The sequence below is a fragment of the Topomyia yanbarensis genome, chromosome 1 (assembly GCF_030247195.1).
Source record: "Topomyia yanbarensis strain Yona2022 chromosome 1, ASM3024719v1, whole genome shotgun sequence".
In the NCBI taxonomy this organism is placed as follows: Eukaryota; Metazoa; Arthropoda; class Insecta; order Diptera; family Culicidae; genus Topomyia; species Topomyia yanbarensis.
The window spans coordinates 93,332,807-93,340,059 of record NC_080670.1 but is presented as its reverse complement, the minus strand read 5'-3'; positions in this window follow the sequence as shown (position 1 = coordinate 93,340,059).

Sequence of the window (7,253 nt, the reverse complement as noted above, 5' to 3'; positions counted from 1 at the left end):
CCGACGACCGGCTAATTTCTCGCCTTAAGCACTATCTGCTAAGGGTGACGAGGTGCAAAACTCCTGATCCTTTCTCAGAAATAATGCGAAGGGATCTTGTAGATAAAATTCACACTCTTTTGATCAGGTCTAATGGAAAGGGGGGTCCCGTTAAACAGAGTAGAAAGGTAGCCTCCGAAAAACCCGAACGACTGGTGCACAATGCATACGCGGTTGATTTTGACGGGCCAGAAAGCCAGGACTGGGAGGCTATGGACGAGTCGCAGTCAGAACTTTTGTATCCTCAATTGCTTCCCAGGTCGGCGGAAGAGTGTCCACAACAATTTAATCGAAGTGAAGCATTGCTAGCCCGAATAGCGGAACTAGAGCATGAAATCGCGAAGGTGAACAGGGCGAATCAGCGGAAATTGAACACCCCTATCGAATATGATACGGACGACACCAGATTCGATCAGCTCTTCTACTCAGGACACGGAATGATCGAGTCGAACTATCTGCACAGCGATTGGCACGAATCTTGTATACGGGATGGTTTGACCAATTGTTGGGTTGAAGATCATAGTAGGGATTGCCGGGCGGACGAGATTGCGAGGGATAGGCAGCAATTGTATTGCTTTCCTGAAGAGTTTGGGCGTAATGATAGGGAGAACAAGCAAGGGCGAAGCGGTAGAGTAGAGCATAGGTTTCAACGTAGTGAAGGAGATTGTTTACATGACAGTTTGCAGTATGGCTATTCATCGAGTTCAGAAGAAGTCGGCGATGACCATTGCTATGAAACAAGCGCACCAGTTAACTTCCAGATACGAGATTGTCCCTCTCGTTCGTTTTACGAGAGCTCGAGAGAGACGAATCATGAAGTGGGATATTCGGGATCGTCGTATTTTGATACCGACGAATTAGATCGCACTCGGAATCAGCACGACGATGATTTGGAGTCGTATAAGCCTTTGAATACGAACATAACCGAGCCGATTCGATTGGATACAGTGCCGAATGAAGCAGGCAATACGGATGAGCATAGTCCCACTGATGAACTATGGGAGACTGGTTTAACTGGTGGTTCTACGAAGTTTGGAGGACGGGAAATCTATTCGTGTATCAATAAGATATTAAACAATGTAGCTATTCCCGTACTAGACCCTAGGCTCAGTGATAGTTTGGACATCAAGGAGACATGGGATGCTTTGATGGTAGGAATGAGTCCGGTTCCAAGCGAGGGTAGTAACCGTATTGCTCACTTAATCCCTACTTCAGGATCGACAGTAGGGGAAAACGATTTTTGCGGGATCGTCGGCAAAGAATCTGCCGAAGAGTTGTCTGTACCCTCGAAGTGTGAAACTGCCGAATCACAAAACACCTTACTGGAGAAAGCGAGGATCGATCGAGATGTTGAGAAACAGGGCAGAATTCCGTCGTTAGTCAGGAGCGAGTCGCGTCCAATACGACGACGAAGGGTTTTGGTTTCAGATGGTCGTGCGTATTGCCGCCTTCGAGATTCACTCGTCACTGAGGATGTTCAGTCGAGAAACCGGAAAAGGTTCTACAAAAAATTTGGCAATGTTACCTACTATAATACCTACTCTGTGAAAGAAGGGCTTCCTGCGGACAAGTTGGAGCAATCGGGCAAGGGAAAATTGTATGTTTCGGTGTTAGCACTTAAATACGTGCTGGTTGATGCAAAGTGGGTTAAGGGAGCACATTGCTACGACATTGAGGATTTGAGTGGGAAGCGGCCTACGATACTCAACTTCAAATACCGCAGAAAACTCTACCCACCCAATTCCTCCCTCTCTCCCACTTAAAAGAATTAAAAAAAAATTCGAGCTATGTATCTCTCATTTGTTGAGTAGAGACAATTGCACCATGATGCGAAAGCTCTGGTTGCGGAAAATACTGTTCCACCGTTTGTAAGGCTCTGCACTGTTCTTAGCACAGCTGCAGCCCCTACAACAACTTTAATTTACTGGGGGATCCTTGCGAAAGCTCAAGAGGCCTTACAAATCTGGTTGGAAACAGTTAATTTGATTTCGGGAAATAAGCTTCGTTCCCCCTCACTAGTTACTACTGCACGTATAGCTATCCCCTCGACCAGAAGTCAGAGAGAGTTCACGGCGCAAGCCTGAACGATGATCTACCAAACCAGAAACTCCGAGCCAAAGTGGCGTTGAAGAGGAGTACCTGTAATGGGAAACACACCGCGAGTCCAAGACTGGGGATGCTTGGATGATGACCGTGCAAGACTCGGAGGACTTTCCTGTGTAAGGTCGATGACGAGCAAACCCGAGTGAATCGAGCTGGCAGTATCAACTAGGAAGAGGGAAAGTTGCGTATTTTTCAAAAGGGAATCCACGAGGAACATTATTCGAACAGGTTGGCCTGCCTGTCGAGAGAGGAGTCGATATCTTCCCCGGGGCCGAGACTAAGACGAATAGGGTGTTGTGCTAATCACAATCACCCACCCTCCCCCGTATTGCTGTAAATAATTCCCGTTCGGATTAAATGATGTTAGTGTTTTTACAACTACATCGAGTCTTATGAACTAAATTAATACCTAACGCTAACATATATTGAAATTTACCTGCTATTTATGTCTATATTATTAGCATGGAATTATTTCATGTTTTTTGTAAAATTTCATGTTCATATTTTTGTTATTTATATGCATGCAAATTATTCAAGTATTTAGTAATCTGTGTATTATTTATTTATGAAATATTTATTTGTTTATTTATTTCATGTTATTTGTTTAGTGTTTATTTATTTATTTTTGCGTTATTTATTTATTTATTTAATTTTTTGCCATTGATTTATTTATTTAATGTTTATTTGGAGTTATGGGGTAATTTTTATGGCAACTTTTGGCCAGTCATTTTGGATGGAAATATGGTCCTTGTTGCTGTCCGGTTGCTCCTAAAAAGTAAACCTACCATTAGATTCTGTTCAAAAAACTTACCTTCAATCGGAATCCAACTTTCCTTCTCGAAGTCCGTTGGTTTCTTCAAAACCAGTTTCCGTATGGTATATTCCAGTGGGGTGGGTAGGCCGTCGACACCCATCCATCTCCCTAGAAACTACCTAGAAAAATACAAATAAAATCGAAGTTAGCTTACCATTTCCATAATCCACCGTTTGTCGGCCAGGATTGGCCAACAATTCCATGAAATACCTAGAATATAAAAAAAAACGCGAACACGAAATCCTAACAGCACAATCTCGATTAAATATTTACATTTTGTTTTGACGTTTCTTATCGCGACCGTATTGGTGGTTCAATGTGTGCGTGATATGAGTGAAATTTTTTGGAGCTTTCATAGGGTTGCCAACTTTTTACCTACACTTTCGTTAAGTTTTGTGTGGCCGAAATATTTCGGCGTGAGAAACATAATGTAAAGTGGGAGTAGGGTAATGTAGGGTAATGTAGGGTATGTTGTATCAGTTTGTGTGTTCATATGGTCGGACAAGTTCCGGCGTTGCCTACGCAGCTGAAATAATTGATTATGTTTTGGGGAAATATTATGGTAGATTTCTCACTGGCTGGGGGTACGGATATGGGTGTATTGCGTTTTGTCGTTTCGAGATTTTGGACCAAGAAATATTTTGGGGTTTTCTCGGAAGACAAAACTGTGCGGTAAATTGGATGTAGGGATACCTTTCCATTGAATTGGAGTAGTCCCGAAATCTGGTGAGCCTGTTATTGTGTGATATGGAGTTATGCGTTTTGTCCATTTGAGAGTGTTGACCAAAGAATTTATTGGGGTTCTCTCGAAGGCAAAACAGTGCGGTGAGTTTAACTTAGGGATACCTTTCCATTAGATTGGAGTAGTCCCGAGGTTGAATGAACCTGTTATTTAAGGTTTCGTTATGTGTGTCATTGAGGTTTAATGTTTGTATTGTATGGGGTTAAGCTTGATCTTGAATTGAGAAATTTTAGATTCAATGCTATTTTGGGAATTTTGTATGTGCTTGAGTGTTTGATGTTTGAACCGCCAACAAGGAAACGAAAGAGATGTCAGACCCACTCAGTATTTCTGTACGATATATGAACTGATCATTTGTAAATATTTTGTATATAGTAATCTTAAGTTACTATATGGTGATTGCTTGTAATGTGTAAGTCTTCAACGTGTTATTTTTTCTTCTTAACAGTTTACCGTTACGAAAATTTGGTTTTACTCCTTCAACCAAATTTTCGTAAAATAAGCTGGGGTGTTATGTAGCGATCACGTGTATCAGAAGTCAAAATAACTTCCAAATTCGGTAACCCAAGTTCCCTGTTGCAAATATGTGCTCACTTCTTCCATTCCGTAGGATGAAGAATGAACACTAGGCGGCTAAAACGTACTATCCGCTCGCGCACGCACGTTTTCTCTTTCCCAATCTGTCTCACGATTGCACAAACTAGAGCAAGTGGTTGAGTTTCGGTCGCCGAACGGACCTCGTTGTCGTTGTCTTATCAACCGCCCGACCAGTAAAAACTATGTGAAAGCAAGTGAGGGTATTGGCGCGTAATGGTATGATGCAAATGTTTCGAGAGGGAATGAGATAGCGATTCAGAATCAATCGTCCAAGAAGTTCGTTTTTCGAAATACGAGTTTTACTTCGGTAAAATTACGTACTTCCGGGTATCTAGAACCAAAAATCGTTTATCTGAGGGTTTTAGGAATAGCTTCTCATCCATTTCAATTTAGACCGTGAAACAGGTTAGAGTGCGTGGTTTTTGATTTTTTCCCGCGGTGTGTCGAAAGGTTTGTCCAGTTAAAATATGAGATGTCTTTAAAATTTAGTAATTTTTTTTGCTATTAGGTGTTGCGTTAAAACCTAGAAGTAGGAAGTGCGGATAATTCGTGTGCGTTTGCTGAAAGTACAGAAAAGGTAAATTACAATTGTGCTTATAAAAAGAGAGACAATGTGTTCACGGTATCGGTAGCCGTGCGACGGCTTTTATTCTACCGTTTAGATTGGCACTATTCATCGGCCCGCCACACCGCCCTTCGCCCACCGACGCGCTCAAGACCCACATATTCTGGGATATTCTGGCGCTGCAACCGAAAAGCCAGAAGTGCGACGATTCATCAAACGTTTGCACAGCAAAGTTTAACGTCACGACCATCCGGTGTGCACGTATTTTGTTGCTGGCAGCTTGTCCGGCGTTCCGACACTGCCAGCAGTTATCCATCCTGTACGCAGAGGAACATCTGTAATCGTCCGGTACATCCTTAATCGCCGCCTGCGCAGATTCATCACCGCCGGTGTAGATACATCGCCGCCACCGCATCGCCGCACCGGGACAGTCTTCGCAGTAGTGCGAATGTGAGTGGGCAAACAGGAAAAAGACTGTAAGTACAAGAACTATAAAATCCATGCGCATGGTTCGTTAAAGTTTAGCCGATACACGCACCCGGCAAACTAAAGTTCGGCCGCATTATGGCACGTTAGCCCGGTAGGAAATAGCGATCGCTCCCCCGCACACATTAGGGAACAAAAATAGTATAGGCAGCACCGTAGAAAAATCCTAGGTTAAGTTGTGAAAATGTTAGAGAATTAAAATAAATCTAGTAATGTTAAATATTGTTCGGTAAATGATGTTTTGGTGTTAAAGTTGTAGTGTTAGCCATGTTCCCATAGAGTTTACGAATTTGAAGAGGTATCTCATGTTTCGCGTCGTTGTAGTTTTGTAGTTTTTGGTGATATTTACTCCAAGTTGGGCTACTTGGGAATCTTAGCCCCACCACTCGAGTCTCTTTTCGGTTTAGTTATTTGGGTTTTGAGGCATTCTCCAGTGATGAGACTAACGAGTTGGTGTTCTTAGGTGTTTTGGGATAGGAAAGCGAACTTCTCTGGGTTTATTCGGGTAATTTGATGTATGAAACTGAGTACCTCTCGATTCAGTTGCATCTGTCAGGTCGTTCCTCTAAAACCTTCACTATATCGACCCGCCCTGAGGTTGGGTTTCTGGTCGGGCAACCCTAAAGCACGACAAATGGTCCTCGAAAGAGGTGGCGCTTAAGCCATTTGTTCGGAAAGGTGGGACAATTGGGCAGACTGATTCCGTAGCAACGTCGTGTGCGCTACACATTATTAAAATTAACAAATCTTAGCCTAGTACTGGAACATTACTCCGGAAAATCCGGATTACCAAAAACCAGATCCATTCTTTCGGGTCTATTTTACAGAATCAAAAAGGGGACGAGTTCCTGAATCCAAAACATCTAAAAGTGTCTAAATCGGTTAAAGGAAGCCATATTTATGAGCATTTCAATTTGTGGGTACCCGGGTACCCTCGTTGGCCTGTTAAAGGTGTTTTTGTTGGACACATAACTGTTAATACCGAAAATATTGTGTTTTAAAAAAATCTTTCAAAAACTGCCGAAAATGGTGAAAATTTTCAGCTCATCCCGGCCAGAACCGCCAATATGGTGCACCAACCGAACACTTAAATGATGAAAAGTTTTAAATATAGGGCCGCTACAGATTTGTTTTTATCAACATTCGTATTTGGTTGCTTGGCGCGAACGGATGGCTGTACAATAGCAAGAAATATTTGTGAGCTGTACAGGACTGGTGGATGAATCAGTTTGTGTTGAAACGTGCTACTAGCAGAAGCCATCATTTTCATTTCCGATGTAGGTAAGATAGCATACACAAACGAAAAAAAACCGATTTGAAATCATTTGACTGAAGCTCGTTCCTGATTGGTTCCCGCTAATTTCATGAACCAAGCCGCAAATCTGGTCAGAAAGAATTGTCATTTCAGTCGGTTTCAGCAAGTCCACTTGTCAGATGTCAATACCGGGAGAGGTGATTATTAGGATTCATCTCCGTGGATTAATTTGCGCAGCTCCGTGTTAGAAAGCAGGAACAATTGGAACAAAAATCTCCCACCCGGAGAATATTTTCTTCGGCAAACAATTTAGCCCTTATCAGTGCTATCATTCCATTAGAAAGAATTAAATTTGAAAATCTTCTCTTTCGCCAACTATTAGTGTGAATACGACTAACGTTTCAAAATAGAAGCCCCATTTCAAAATTTCGAAAAAAAAACCGAAGATAACGTTTCAAAGTTTGTAACCTTCATTGTACTTAACCAAAATACACAATATTTAAACCAATCAGTCAGAAAAATAATCAGGAATCTTGTATAAGATTTGTACGTATGTAGAACTTGCATGAATAAAGAAAAAATTAAAGGGTTGTATACAAGACACGACCACGATGACATTAAAAATGCGACCATTTTTGTGAGCCAGCCATAT